General features: G+C 35.1%; 1 long non-coding RNA gene across 3 annotated transcripts; it reads right to left on the reverse strand.

Annotated features, from left to right (window-relative positions):
- Positions 1-262: 262 nt before the first annotated feature.
- On the reverse strand, positions 263-10164 carry LOC109448487 (uncharacterized). 3 transcript variants are annotated; one of them, XR_016019054.1, is made up of 5 exons: positions 9941-10164; positions 6051-6183; positions 1083-1267; positions 458-500; positions 263-365 (listed from the first exon to the last, which is right to left on the reverse strand). It is a non-coding gene; the product is annotated as an uncharacterized LOC109448487 (long non-coding RNA). The 3 variants fall into 3 exon arrangements; XR_016019053.1 differs by having other exon boundaries at positions 263-500; positions 9941-10162; XR_016019052.1 differs by having other exon boundaries at positions 263-1267; positions 9941-10158.
- Positions 10165-15968: the final 5804 nt, after the last annotated feature.

The raw sequence follows: 15968 nt of genomic DNA on the forward strand, positions 1-15968 counted from the left end.
ATTATTTTGGAGATGAAAAATAATATTTGGGTAAACTGAAACCATCAATTGATATGTAAATTATATGAATCATGAGAGATTTCAGTGGAAACTCATGTTATATCATACTGCACAATATTTTTTGAGCTGAAAAATAAGCTGGATGTGAGCCTCCCTCTGGAGCAAAATAAATATACTTATATGACAATGTCTTGAATAACAATGCTGAAACATGTAGTTTTAGTTTTATGGATATTATAACAATTCTGTATCAGAAAGAGGATGACTTTTGCAACAAGTAGGTTTATTTAAAATGATTCATATTTGAGGAAGAACTAAAAAAGAACCCAACCAATAATATAATTATCGGGAGGTCCACTTAGATCCTGCAAGAAAAATTAGACAATTGTGGGAATGGATGCATTACATATGCCTCAGTTCATTCTTTATGAGCATTACTTATCAGATAGGAGCTTACCATATGATTTGGGTAGTTCCAGATGATATTCCCTTGAAAGAGCCTAGAGTAGGGCACAAGCAACATAAATAATTTGGGGAGCACCCATATATATCAAAGATCAACTAAAGTAAGTTAACATTTACTTTTGAAAACTAAGGGGTTTATTAAATGCAACTAGACTAGATTGTTGTGTGTTATGTGCTGAGTTAAAATAAATAAGTAAAATGTGTATTTGATTTATAAATTATAAATTGTAGGACCCTGTGGAAATACGTTATCTTTAGGTTATTTTCTGCTGAATATTATTTAACTCATGAGACCGTTCAACAATTTATATCTAGGAAAAATGATAACATACAATTCAATGCCAGGCAATTTGGTTGTCAACATCAGGTTATAGGAGATCAAGTGTTTGTTATCAATCAAAAAAGTTCATTATCTCTAGAGAGCAGACAACTGCCTGTCATGTCTTTGTTTTTGAGTAGTGTGGAATTTTTTTTTTAAAAAGGCAAAAAATTCTTCTTTTCTAAAATATACTTTTTTGACTCCTTTTATAAGCCTGAGTTATTTAATTTAAAAGATTATTGTGACACTAAACATAATCTTACTATATGATTCAGCAATTGCACTTTTTGGTACTTACCCAAAAGAGTTGAAAACCTAAGTTCACACAAAACCTGCACCTGGATGTTTATAGCAGCTTGATTCACAGTTCCCAAAACTTGGAAGCAATCAAGATGTCTTCAGCAGGTGAATGGATAAGTAAACTGTGGTACATCCAAATGATGGAATATTATTCAGCACTAAAAAGACATGAGCTATCAAGCCCTAAAAAGACATGGAATAAGCATAAATATATATTACTAAGTGAAAGAAGCCAATTTGAAAGGCTATATACTGTATGATTCCAACTAGTCATGTGCAACTTAAAAATGGGGATACATTCTGAGAAAATCCTTTGGCGATTTTTTCTTTGTACGGACATCATAGAGTTTACTTACACAAACCTAGATGGTATAGCCTACTACCCATCTAGGCTATATGATATAGCCTATTGATCCTAGGCTGTAAGGCTGTGCAGCATGTTACTGTACAAAACAACATGAGATTAAATCAAGTTCAAGGGAAAAGTATGCTATCAAGAGATGTAGTGAGCACAAGCATGAGGCTGCTGCTGGAATAATACGGCATACAGTTTTACAGCAAACTGTTTTATAAGTAAAAAGAGTACAATCTAAAATAATAATAAAAAGTATAGTATAGTTAATGCATAAACCAGTACATAGTTATTTACTCTCACTCTCATGTATTATGTACATAATTAATTGTATGTGCTGTATTTTTATACGACTGGCAGCACAGTAGGTTTTTTACACCAGCATCACCACAAATACATTAGTAATGCATTGTCCTACGGTATTGCAATGGCTATGACTCACTGGGCAATAGGGATTCTTCAGCTCTATTATAATCTTACATGATCACCATCGTATATGCAGTCCATCGTTGACTGAAATGTTGTTATGGGGCACATGACTGCATATAACATTTTGGAAAAGGCAAAAGTATGGAGATGGTATCAAGATCCGTGATTGCTGGATGTTAGGAGGGAAGGAGGAATGAATAAATGGAGAACATTGAATTTTTAGGGGTGTGAAAATGTCCTGCATGATACTATCGTGGTGGATATATGTCATTAGCATTTGTCCAAACCTATAGAATAACGAGAGCAAGAGTGAATTCTAATGTCAACTGTGAGCTTTCGGTGATACTGATGTTGTCAGTGGAGTTTCATCAATTTTAGCAAATGTATGTCTCTGATGTTGATAATGGGAGAAGCTATGAATGCCTGGGGTCAGGGTGTATGTGGGAAATCTAAGTACCTACTGCCCGATTTTGCTGTGAATCTAAAACTGTTCTAAAAACTAAAACAATAATAATAATAATAATAATAATAATAATAATCTAGTAAAACTCTTAAAAAGTATTTTTTATAAACACACACACATTTAAAACATTTTTCTAACCAATAGATGATTTGATATAGTATACTGATATATAAAATATTATACTGATAATTGCATATCCCATTGTTACATAAAATTGTAAAGCTATACGGTAGATAAAAGCTAAATTTCAAAAAATTGAAGTTTAGATGTTATTTTTAATTGAGTATGAATATGAACTTCACTCCTTACCATATATCATGACATAACATATATTCAGTATTACATTTATAAATTTTGAAGAAAGCACCTCATTAACAATGATGTACCTGATTTCCATGTGTACCTTATTTACAAATCTGGTACACACATATGGCAAATTGTTGTTTCAAGTCTGCTACAACGAGACTGGTTATCAATGGTAATTCAGAGATTTTTGTCAGCGGGGAATAATGGTTCTTTGATTATATGTTAAACATAAATAATTGCAGTTTCTAAATAAATGGTCTGAAAAATATCACATTAATAAATGAATAAATAACTTCTTAAAACAGATGGTCATAATCAAATAATGAGGACGAATATTGTGTAAATGCCATTTGGAAAGAGTCGTAAAGATAAATGGATCAAAGTAAAGTTACCTATAAAATTACCTATATTTTACCTGTAAATTCTTTTTAAGCTTCTTATTTAAGCACTTCTGCTCTTTTCTGTTTTATGTTGCATATCTATGTTTGCATGCATTTTTTCAAGTGGAGGTGGTTTGTTGTCTTATAAAAGGTCTTGGCAGAGTGAGGAAATTTGCGTCTTTAATTTACTGTCTTATATTGACTAAAACTAGTTACTCTGAGAGCTCTCGACCTTGGCTTCATCAACTGTAAAACAAGAAATTTGTATTATATAGTTTCTGAAGTCATTTCTACTGTTACAGTTCTGTGACTTCTATGGATTTATATTTGATTCCTTAAGTAGTAAAGAAGTCATTGAGAATCACTTGAGGAAAGCATTTTTTTCTCTCCTCAATCTAACTCCTTTTGTTGTCCTGTTTTTTTTACCCTCAAACACTCAAATGTTGAGTAATTAGTACAATGTCATTAGTTTTCGAAACAGTGTGTTTCTCTTCTTTTTCTTTTCTATTTTAAATTCTACCTATGTATCAAAGAACCTTAACAACATTTATCAGATACTACCAAAATATAACACCAGAGAAGTAGCTATCATATTTTCACTGCCAAGTGTCTTCCAAGCACTGTGCATGGCACATGTAAACCTCATATATAATTCTTACAGCCTCCCTGAAAGAGTAATATGTATTTACACTCTAAAAATTAAGAAATCAAGACTGGAAAGAGGTTAAAATTATGCCCAGAGCCAGACATCATTAAATTGCAGGGACTGATTTAGACTTAAGCCAGCCTAATTCAAAAGTTATGTTTCTTCCTACTGTACCACACTGAATATAAGAGTCACTGTTACAAAGTGAATGCTTAAATAGTCTCAAGGCATTTGTCAAGTAAAGGATGTTAAGGCAAATCATTTACTTTTTATTGATATAGCCAGTTTATTTTATTTTTGGATGTCACTGGATAATTGTAAATGTGTCTTTCATCCAGGCCAAACTAGGTTATAAGCTCCTTGAGAGTAGGAACCAGGGTTATCAGGATGATTTCCTTCATTCTCAGTACCTGGCCTATTAACTTCCACTCAGAACCTCTCTCTAAATACCAGTTTATACCGAATTGAAGACTGTGCTAACTCCTTTTGATTATTTATTATATGTGTTTTAAAATAAAGCTATTATTGAAAGACTTACTATTGTTTAAAAGAAAATACTTGACTAATGAAGATATTTGTTACAAATCATCATTGAAAGAACATTGGTTTGAGTTAATGGGATGTAACACTCAATATTGTCTACAATGTGAGAAAAGTCTTGGGTCCACGGGGTGCAGTTTCACATGTATTATATGACATCATGGACAAAATGGTGTTAAACCTATGTTCCCTATCTAAAATCGTGTGCCTTTAAACCAACTCTGAAATAACCAATGGCAATGTTTCAGTAAACGCAAATAGATACATAATACTTTGTTGAATTTATTTTAAGAAATGGGGATGAAGAAACTGGAAAAGATAACTTCTAATATCTCAGAAAATTCTTACATTGAGTGACTTAAGGCCTTTGATTTTTAATTTACGAAGTTCACTATGAAACATGTAGCAAGAAGAAAGTTATATTCACAACATAGTGCTGACAGTAGTATGAAAATTATGTCAATAAAGATTTTTTTTTAAAAGACTTCTATTTTAGCAAAGGGAAAAAATTCAAAAATATGTAAGTAAATCATTCCTTTCGAAAGGGGAACCCCATAAATGAGTAATAATACAAAAAGTAAGTTCATGAAATTCATAAAATTGAATTTTATGAAGCAGTTAATTCAATAAGTTAAACAAGAAACAGTTAATTCAATAAAGTAAACAGTTAATTCAATAAATTAAATGAAATACTGTGTGAGATAATTGTTTAATTAAAAATTATATAAGTGATAAATCAACTTCATGTATCATTTTTCTTACAAGAAGTTATTTTACATCAGTGATTCTTTAAGTTTCAATTTCTCCATTTGTGACTAAAAATAAACAAATAAAATATTTTTGAAGGAAATAGCATGTCTTGAAAAGAAAATCAAGTAGAAATCAGTAACGTATTGTTTTTCAAATGCAAGCAAAAGTTATTTGGTGAATAAGGAATGAAAATATCTCTCTCGTTTGTCTTTTTATTCTCTCATTTGCTTACTAAATATTTGACCATTTGCTATTTGGAAGTCCTTTATTAGTACCTTTAGATACATTATGTTGAAAATTGACATTTTGTCATCTGGTGTTTCTCACTAAAGCTCTAGATACTGCTTGCAGGGTGAAGAATTGTTATGGCTCTGGAGCTTTGGCGAAAGCTTTGCTTTCCTCACTGAGGTGGAAAAGAAGGTCACCGACGGGGAAATTATTTTAATGATTTATCATGAACTTGAAATTGTATACGGTGGGCGTAAATGAGTCGTGCCTATCGAAACGCGATAAGATCCATGGTTTTCGTTTCCAGTGTGTTGAATGACTGTAGGAGTTGGGGTACTGGGGGGAGAAACCAGAACAGTAGGAGGAGGCTGTCAGCCGAATGTATGAAACTGAGATTATGGGGGGAGAGTGTTGAAATATTATAGAGAACAAGAATGGGCTTTGATAAGTTAGTGGGTAACTGAGTTCATGTAGAGCACAAGATTACTGGAGGAGAAAAAGGAAAGGAATTAAGAATTCAAGTTTTGGAAGAATCTGCCTCTTTGATTTTGAAATCTATATTTCTATAAAACTCTTTCTTCACTTAAACTCTGAATGGTAAATATGCAACCTCTCATTCCTAATTTTGGTTGTATCTACTATTTGTGCAATATATATATATATATATATATATATAAAATATATTTTAATATGGTGCTGCATGCATATTTCCTTCCAGGTAAACTCAGAATAATTTCTTGTACAAACTATCGTCCATATTGAGTGCCAGCGTTTTTCTCATGCCTAGCTTCTACGTAATGATTCCATGGCTACTGACAACACAGCTTCCTTGCCTGTTACCTGCTGTTTTTTTCCAGGGAAGATGAATTTACCTCTGCAAAGTCTGAACGTGGAGACGAATGAGTTCACATTCACTTAGGAACCATGATCCACATGAAGAACCAGCCTGCCATTCTTTTAGATCAAGTCCTCTGCCATTAGTTTTGCTTCTTCTTTTTCAAACATCTGAAAAGTTTAGACCATATGCTTATTAGACGGCTTTTCAGATACTCAGTTTTAAGAAATAATGTGTACATGGTAGCCAAAGGTACCACTTTAAAATGTACTACAGTGCCTGCTAAGAATGAGCAAATTCTTCCCCTGATCACCTAAGTTCTGATATTTTCCGGATATTTCTTTTCAACATGTCTGAATGTTCTCCATGGGTAAAAGAAAAGTGGATAGGCTTAGACATAAAATTACATAATTATTCACATATGGTACTTTATCCTTCTTATCTGTGTAAATGTTTTAGCTCAGTTAATAGTCCCTTTTCAGAATCTGTACAAAGCACAAGACCTTGAATATCACAGGCACTCAACAAATACTTTGTGTGAATTAATGTGAGATCACTGTGAGCCTCAGAATATCAAGTCTGTTGATATTGTTTAGTGTAGATAACAAGGCCAAGGGTAAATCTCACTTTCATTGGGAAATAATCAAGTAGACGTCTTTAACTCCTTCCTATGTTTGATCACATGGTCTCTCTCTTAAATTTTGGTACAGTCTTCTGAGATTGGGTTTCCTGGTACTCTAGACTCAACACTTGTTCCTTTCAAACAAAAATAAAAATAAATGTATACAGAACTCACAATTCCATGTCACTAATTGTTAGAAAAATACATGTATTTTGTGAACAAATTCACAACAAAATGGAGAGACTGAAAGCGGAATTAATGCCTAAAATTTGGAGGTTTTTTGATATTAGATTAATTAAATTTCTGAGAGTACCAGACCCTCTTATTTTTTAGTGCCTCATGCAGTCATATCTTCCATATACCTCTCTGAAAACCCAGTGAAATAATAAAAGTCTTGCATTTGATTGTTAAGATAAAGTATTGATTTATTTAATTACAGCATGTATTAGAAGCTGAATTTGTAAATATACCAGATTTTTTTAAACAAGTCAATTCTATCCTTAATTACAAGAAACAGTTTTATAAATATACAACAGGCATGTCATATAGTTTAACAGACCTTTAAGTAAACTAATGATGAAATTATTATCTTAAAACATGGGCAAAAATGTAGCCATCTAAGTCTCAAAATTAGCTTAAATATTAGGTGTTTTTGTATTATTCCAAATTTGAGTGTTCTTGGCATACTGGTATACTCTAGTTGCTTATAGTTTCCTGGTCTCCCATCTTTTATAGCAAAGATGTCACCCACTTTTTTTATGCACCTGGACTTAGGGTATGTACTATTTGACTTAAGTTAGAGAAGATTAGCTTTCTCAGTAAAACCTACTGGGATAGGGTTGGGGAGTCAGTCTTCAGCATCAATAATAGAGTCCTCTATCTACACTGAAGCCATTCAGAATCAAACATTCATGTTTAAAATATTTAACCTCAAACTATAGTATGAAATGGAGTTCATGGGTGTGGTATCACATTGCAGTGTAGGCCTGGTACTCCCCCTGGTTTAGGTGCGATGACATATCCTTACTCAGTCCCGCATGGTCTGAATTTAATCTGCCAGCTCTGGCCACCTGGCAAAATACTGTCAACAATAAACAAAAATGGACACAAGTTCCAGTGGTAAGGATAGGGTTTACCCAGTAATAGTATTGCAATAGGAAAGAGGGTCCAGTGTAAATTGAACCCAAATCTGTGAAACAAAATGCTGGGAACTTTAAGTCTGGCATGTGCTACTAACAGAGAGATGCTGATAGTTGTTAAGGAGGGTTAGTCCACCTGATTAGACCACTTGCACTTGTTAACTGCTGCTCATCCAGAGAAGAAATAAACCATCTCTAGGACAGAAAGCAGTGGTGTAAGTCAAGAGAGGAGCCTTACCAAGTTAGGCCCTGTTCTCCCACAGGGACTGGGAGAGAGAGTCTGAGAGTTACCTCCCTAAAAGTTTGCATTTCAAAGCGCCAACTTTCTCAGGTCCTTGAGGAAACAGTTTTGGGTGGTAGATATACATCTCAAAGGGCAGAAGAAGAATTTTAAATTGCCAGATTTCTAAAGTCACTTCTCTAAAAGGAGTTTGGGGACTTCTCAGGCTATCAGGAAGATTTATTGGGAATAAACAGTAAATATTCCTGACAGCATTGAGCTTTCTCAGGCATGCATTTGGGGCTGGGGGGATGGGGTCATCCTAGGGACAGGTTTTAAGCTGCTAGAAGCCATGCTGCACTTTGCTCAAGTCTCTTAGTACAGAGGTTTGAACAGAACTCATCTGCCGAGAGTTCTGCAGTTCTCAGCGTTATTAGCCTTGGCTGGATTGTTTTCTCTTTCATTACATTTGATTTGACTGATTTGACTGATGTATCTCAACTGTAGTTATATATTACAACTACAAAACACAAAGTGAAGGTGGTGGATTAAATATAAAGTGATGTATTTGTTAATACATTATGCAACAAAGTCTAGTGATTCCACACCAGGTACCATTTTTCCCCCATTTTCTCGCTGGTTTATTTGTTTGATTAAACACTGCGTTGATTAAATTATCATTCTTTAATCAAAATTGTGTAAGCTTATCTATGTTTTTCATGCCACTGTGTATCAGTGTGTCCTAAAGGACATGTCTTAGTCTAGTGTTGGGGCCAAGATTTGAGCAAGGAAAGTTCAGGACTCTGACCACAGCTCCAATGTTAAGTCATTGAGCAAACTGAAGAAATATCCTTAGCGTTTACGTCTCTGCTCTCCGGTCCAATAGATGAGGAGTGTTTAATTAAATAATCTCTATAAAACAGTTTTGGCCTCAAAACTCTGTGAATTTATGAGTCTAATTTAACTACTTTGTTAAATCTGTCTATAGGCCATAAAGTATACTAAAAGCTGTGTGGCATGCCAAAAGATGCAGCACTTTCTCAAACTTGAAAAAGTAAGTAAAGCATGATAGCTTTATGGAGGCACCTTCTGTGGGAGTGAAGGGATATTTCTTACTTCAAAATAATTGAGATCGGTCGCAAGGATGCCCTAAATTCATTTAATTATTTGGAACATTTTTTTCTGCACTGCCCATATGTGACATAATTTATTTCAAGTCAGATATTTATAACCAGAATACATTATTCAGTCACTTGTTTAGTCACTCAGTTATTAATTTAATCATTTTTTTATTCCACAGCTTTTAAAAAATTTGTGGAAAGTCCCATCATATTTTACTGAATGAAGATATAGAACTTCGCAACAATAATAATAGTCCATATTTTTTTGCAACTCTCTATAGTCAGGCATACAGGATAAATATTTGGAACATAAAATATGGACAATCACCAAATTGACTTCACTTTGTACTAGTCAGTTTTTAAATTGCCCAAATACGAAAGCTATATTTTAATGCTTTCATTTTTCAGTATTTGCCTCATCTGGCAAGTTTAAACATAAGTATATATTAACTAGATTATATGTGTACATTTTTTTCTGATTAAAAAAGCCATACATATTCATTGCTGAGCATTAGAGAAATACTCCAATAGTATTTTTCTAATGAGAATATTTCCAAAGAAAATATGAATAAAAAGAGCATATTATAAAACACTAAAATATTTATATTATCTCCATTTCCAACGTAATGTTTTCAATTCAGAGATGCAATCTGCAGAACCCTATTATACATATACCATCTGCCCAAGAACCAGAACTAGAGTTGTCCTACTGAGTGGTGTTAAAAGAACCACTGGCCCTCTAAAGTACACATAGGGTGTGTCAATCCATTCTATATATGGATGCCCAGAATTTGACACAGCTGTAACTATTTTATTTTTACTTACATGAATTTCTCAGTGTCCGTCTCTTTTCCAACATCAAAGCAACACCATTAAGCCCAGCAAGCTGTAATTCTCTCTCTTGGATCTTTCACTCCTCTTGGCCCTTTCTCAACGGTTTGGATGTTACTTGTCAATTAATATTCAGCTTCTTTTTAATCAACTTTTCATCCTTCCTTATAAACCAAGCCTTTTTGCGTATGATTCTCAGATCTGGACCATGGACAAAAGGTTTAATAACTGCTGTATTTTTTAAAAGGATCTGATGATGAATCCCCAAGTTTTCTATAGAGAGGAATGAGGTCATGAGACAAAGAAGAACAAAGACCTTTTCAGTGCTCAGGACAAGATGTAATTTCACCAGGAACTGAGTTCAAGGAGCTTCAGATAATTGTGTAAAGTGGAAAATACCAGTTCTACTTGCACATCTTCCTAACAAAAGTCTGAAGATGATTCGGGGTTTGTGATACGACACATTTCATTTAGGCAGATTTAAAATAATCAGAACAGTACATATATTCTATTTTGTCAATATATTTAAATGTGTGTTTTTTTTTAATTAGATGTTCTCTGAGGGCCTGGGTAAGCCTTTGGGAGAAATCAATCGTGATGATATGATACATATTAGGAGATAAAAATGCCAAAGAAATAATCAGACATGAAAAAGCCTCAAGATACTAAAGAAAGACATGGTCTAGGCTGTACATTTTCACCTGTGAATATTCGTGCTTCATAGTGACTCAAAACGAAAGATGTAAATAGTGTTAATTCACTTCTAGTTTGTTTTATTTATTTTCTGCTGAGAGGAGTCTAACTCTGTTCTCGTAACATTTGCTATGTATTATATTCGTAATCTTGATCATGTTGTATAACAACAAAGCTGAGTTTCCAACAACTTATTAGGTTGCAAACTTGAATGTAGACCCCATATATTTAAAAATGGTATCTAGACCATGGCTATCATGAACCAGGGCCATATTTCACTCTGGTTGAAGCCACAGAGGTGCCTGCACCACAGGGGTATTAGTTCATTGGCTATCAGTGGAATGGGGACTCAGTATTGAATAATGATAATGAGTACGGGTTTTGTTTACTTATCTTCCTCACCTGTCGAACAATGTGTCACATAATATCTGTATCACATAATTATAAAAATTTAAACCGTATATTTGAAGCCAGTGCAAATTTCCTGATATTCTCTGTAAGCACTTAGGAACATTTGGCTGTTTTTATTGAGGAGGTTTTTTTCTAGATTACAGGTGTTCTGGAACCTTCTCTCTTTCCCTCAAAAACTAAGAAACATAAACTGCAGCAGTTTTCAGGACACAGCAATAGATACAGAGAAACTATTCTCTGGGAAATAGATAGCAGTGGCAAACATTTGGCAGAGTATACTAAAGGAAACCAGACCTCTGCTAGTTCACTACAATTAATACAGACAATTATGGATATGGAAACATTTGATGAAGAGTCTGTACTTAACTTATGATTTGTATGATATTATAGGCAAAAAAAAAAGACAAAAATGTCTCTGATATTGATGTGAAATTACTAAAAGAATGTGCTTATTCTGATGCGGGATTTTGTGAGTCATGAAGAGGAGGAGGCATTAAATGAATGAGTACATGGAGATGGCCCTGAACCTGAAAGACAAACTAAGAAAAACAAGTCAAATCAGATCAGGCAGATCCTTGTGACTAACCGCATCACCATTCCCTAACAGATACCAGAATGCTTATTAATAATTCCCTGTTAGCAACGTTTTTTCCTCTGTACGAGTAGGTTTGTTGAAGTTTTTGTTTGTATAAAAGGTAGTGTGATTTGCTAATGCTTGTTTAAGTGTCTACATAAAATTCCAAATCAAAGACTTTTCCAGAGGTTGTACAGGATGACTATCTAAACCTAATGGATAGAATGTTACTAAAAATTTGCAGCCAACATTCAAATGTTCACTATTAGATCAACTAATAACTTATGCTTTTCGTTTGTTTGTTTATTTCTTTGTCAGCCATTTCAAATTCTCACATTTCTGTATGGGCAAACTGTTAAGCCTACATATTCTGTTAATGATAGTGTTAAGAGAATTGTGGAGAATGACTAAAGTTAGAGAAACTGCTATCATCTTAAACAAAATTACATATAGGAAAGAAAAAAAAACTGTCCTGGGATAACACCTGTCAGGAACTCTTCACAATGACTACAAGTTTTTTGAGGAAGATACTGGGGCAGGATAGATAGCCTGGAAATGGACAATCTCCTCCAGGGTACAACCTGAGGCGCCTCACTGGTTACACAAGTAACAAGTGATTGTATCTGGCACCTGCAGCTGGAGAAGAACAAGCACCAGTTTCATCCTTTAACTAACTGTAATATCATCCTCATTTACACTGCTGTCACTATGACTCCCAGCATGCATCTGATGCCATGACAATTCCGGAGGAGCCAAATAAGGAAGAAGGAACGTGAAACTGAGGATCCCACCTACTGGGAAGAAACTGATGAGTCTCATCAATGGGATGTCACCAAAACCTGCCCCAGGAAGATATAAATATCCTTGGTCAGGACATTCTCCTTGGACTCAGGGTCCGAGTTTGCCCACACTTCCTTCTCAAGTGTGTACTTTCTTTTCAATAAACTCCCTGTGCTTTCCTGTGTCTGTCTTGCTCTTGAATTCTTTCTTGTGTGAAGACAAGAGTCTGGTCACCACTGCTGCTCCCGGTTGAGTCCTCTCTTGGACATCTCCGTGAATCTCCAAAAAAGATCAAGTGATTAACCTTCTTAGCCCAAAGACCCTGTCTGCTCAACTTTCACTCATTAGTCTGAGGTTATTTTTGGACTCCTGCATTCAATTATCACTTTAGTCCTTGAAGTGTTCTGTGTTTTTAAGCTAGGTTCATTTACCTTTGTTAAAAATAAAATGTTATATAAATACTGTGTTTCCCCCAAAATAAAACCTAGCTAGACCATCAGCTCTAATGCATCCTTTGGAACAAAAATTAATATAAGATCTTATTTTAATATAAGACCGGGTATAACATAATATAATGTAATATAATATAATATAACATAATACAATACAATACAATACCGGGCCTTATATAATATAATATAGTATAAGACCAGGTCTTATATTCATTTTTGCTCTAAAAGATGCATTAGAGCTGATGGTCTGGCCAAGTCTTATTTTCACGGAGCTATAAAACTGGCAAGAGAGTTTTTTCAAAAGGTTAGGATCTAAAAGGGCATAGAAATAAGTTTTTTTAGTAAAGCTCTAAGAAAAGGTGATGAAAAGCTTAGAGTGAGGAAAATATCTGTCTAAAGTTTAGTCAGGCTGAGAGGAACATTAAGCTGTCTGTTCTGCCAATTAAGTTTGCGAACTCATCCTAAAAAAAGTGCTACATACCTCATTGCTGAATATCACTACGGTCACCTTCAAAGTACTCCCTATGGGAAGCTATGCACCAACACAGTGCCTAGTCCACCTTTCAAAGCAATTTTTGAACCCTTTTCCTGGAGTGGCCATCAGAACTGTTGTCGTATTACCCTGATGTCCTGAATGTCGTTAAAATGTCTTCCTTTCAATATTTCCTTTATCTTTGGGTAAAGAAAGAAGTAATCGGGGGCCAGATCAGGTGACTAGGGAGGGTGTTCCAATATGATTATTTGTTTACTGGCTAAAAACTACCTCACAGACAGTGCCACGTGAGCTGGTCTTTGTGATGTGAGAGCCATGAATTGTTGGCGAAAAGTTCAGGTTGTTTTCGTCTAACTTTTTCACACAGCCTTTTTAGCACTTCCAAACTGTTAACTGTCCAGTTGGTACAAATTCATAATGAATAATCCCTCTGATATCAAAAGAGATCATTTTAACTCTTTATTTGGACTGACAGAACTTTTTTGGTCGTGAATAATTGGCCAACTTCCATTATGCACATTGACGCTTTGTTTCAGGGTCATATTGGTATACCCATATTTCATCACCTGTCATCACATGTCCTTAAACATTGTGTTGCCTTTCCAAAAGGTCTTAGCAAACTTCGACTCTCCTTTGCTCTAATTCATTGGTGAGCTCCTTTCGGACCATTTTTGCACACACCTTTCTCATAACGAGATTTTCAGTTAAAATTTTCCTAACTATTTCTCTATTGATGTTTTCTTGGACTGCTATGCTCCTCACAGTCAACCAACAATTTGACACACAGTTCGATGAATTTTTGCAATGTTTTTGTCAGTTCTGCTTGTTACTGGCTGCCCTGACCTCTCTTCATCAGTGACGTAGTCTCTCCCTTCAGAAAAACGTTTAATCCATATGTACACTGCCATTCTTTTCATGGTGTTATTACCCATAAACTTGGAATAACATGTCCCTGATTTCTCTTCCACTCTTGCCAAGTTTAACAAGAAGTTTAATGTTTGTTCATTGCTCTAATTCAAGTTCAGACATTCTCACGACGGCACACAAAAACATGCAACAAGAAAAATGAACACCACTCAGCAAGATACTGCCACATGTTGACAAGAACAGAGCTGTGAGACACTGATATACCAAGGTTATGAAACCTTACCGAGCTGTTTGTACTGTGCTGCCAATGTAAGTACAAGGTGGCATGTTCACAAACTTAATTGTCAGACATTGCATAATAGAGAGTACCCTTCCTGAGGGCAGTGAGAGACTGAGTGTACAAAGCAACAAAGGCCAGACCATTTATAATCGGACTGATCCATAACCTCTGTAACAACTACATCAGGACTGGTTCAATAACTAATAGCTTCCTTGATTTCTGCTCCCACTTCCAACTTAGAACCAATGACAGTAATCCAAACATGCTCCAGTAATGAATTACATAGGAAGCCCTGCTTCTTGTTAGCCAGCTTCAGGTTCCCCATGCCAAGAGTCTCCAATCAGAGCAGATTTGAAGCCTTCATGTGTTTTACCATAAAGCTTCCCCACTCTTCTGCCTGCCTTTGATGCTACCAAATATGAGTCATGGTGTCTGACTCCCTTGCTATATAAAGCTTTAAATAAACACTTTTCTTGTTCTCATTTGCTTGGTCTTCCCATATCAGTAGAAAATCATCATCTAGACATGTTGGTGATTAATAACATGAACTGAGTCCCTTTAGGAGAGTGTTAGTTCCTGTGCAGACAGCGTGGTTTGCTGGAGAAAGCATATGACAAGAAGTCAATAAAATAGCTTATCTCTCATTCCAAATCACTTATTTTTGACCTTAGACAATTCAGTGTGTTGGGTCCTGTATTCTTACCTCTATTTTTGGAGTAATACATCAGTGTAAGAGTTGTTTGAATATGAAGTTAGATGGTAATGTTTGTGAACTTTGTCTCTGTCCCTAAGTCAGACGCCCAGTGTCTTGAGGGATCCACTGATCTATGCCCTCAGTGCTAAAACGATTCAAATGAACCTGAAAATGCTGCACAGAAAAATTGGTTAAAAATTCTTTGTTGCTATCTATAGCGATTGTGCTGAAGAAGTGTGAATTCTCGTGCAATAGCCAGAGAAAGTCTCCAGGGACAATTGGTCAAGACAGAGGAAAAAAACCAAAAGGCCCTTGTGCCAGCCATTGTTATGCAACTGAATCTGCAAAAGTCCAAACAGTGGTCTGGGGTACCCACCAAAGGCTCCAGGTTGTTCTGCAAGTAATGACTTACGGCCACTGAAGCAGCTATGCAGTTTTGTTTTCTTTTAAGTAGTTTTTCTTTTCTCTAAATTGTGTAGTAACTAGATAATACATGATACAGTTTTCTTTCCACAGCTGTTCTAAATTCTCCTGGATTCTGACACTCCAACTGGGCATCCCACCACCACAGATAAACTCCTGTATTATTAGTTTCTTGTTTAACTTTCCAGAATACTGTGTGTGTGTGTGTGTGTGTGTGTGTGTGTGTGTGTGTGTGTGTGTATTTTACTGTTTTATATAAAGCATAAGTTAGTATATCCTTTGTTGGACACCTTGCTTTTTTCATTTAACATTATATTTTCGTGGTCTTCACCTATCTGTACATAGACAGCCTCTT

This window comes from Rhinolophus sinicus, chromosome 1, assembly GCF_057876585.1.
Source record: "Rhinolophus sinicus isolate RSI-liver-muscle chromosome 1, RSI-T2T, whole genome shotgun sequence".
In the NCBI taxonomy this organism is placed as follows: domain Eukaryota; kingdom Metazoa; phylum Chordata; class Mammalia; order Chiroptera; family Rhinolophidae; genus Rhinolophus; species Rhinolophus sinicus.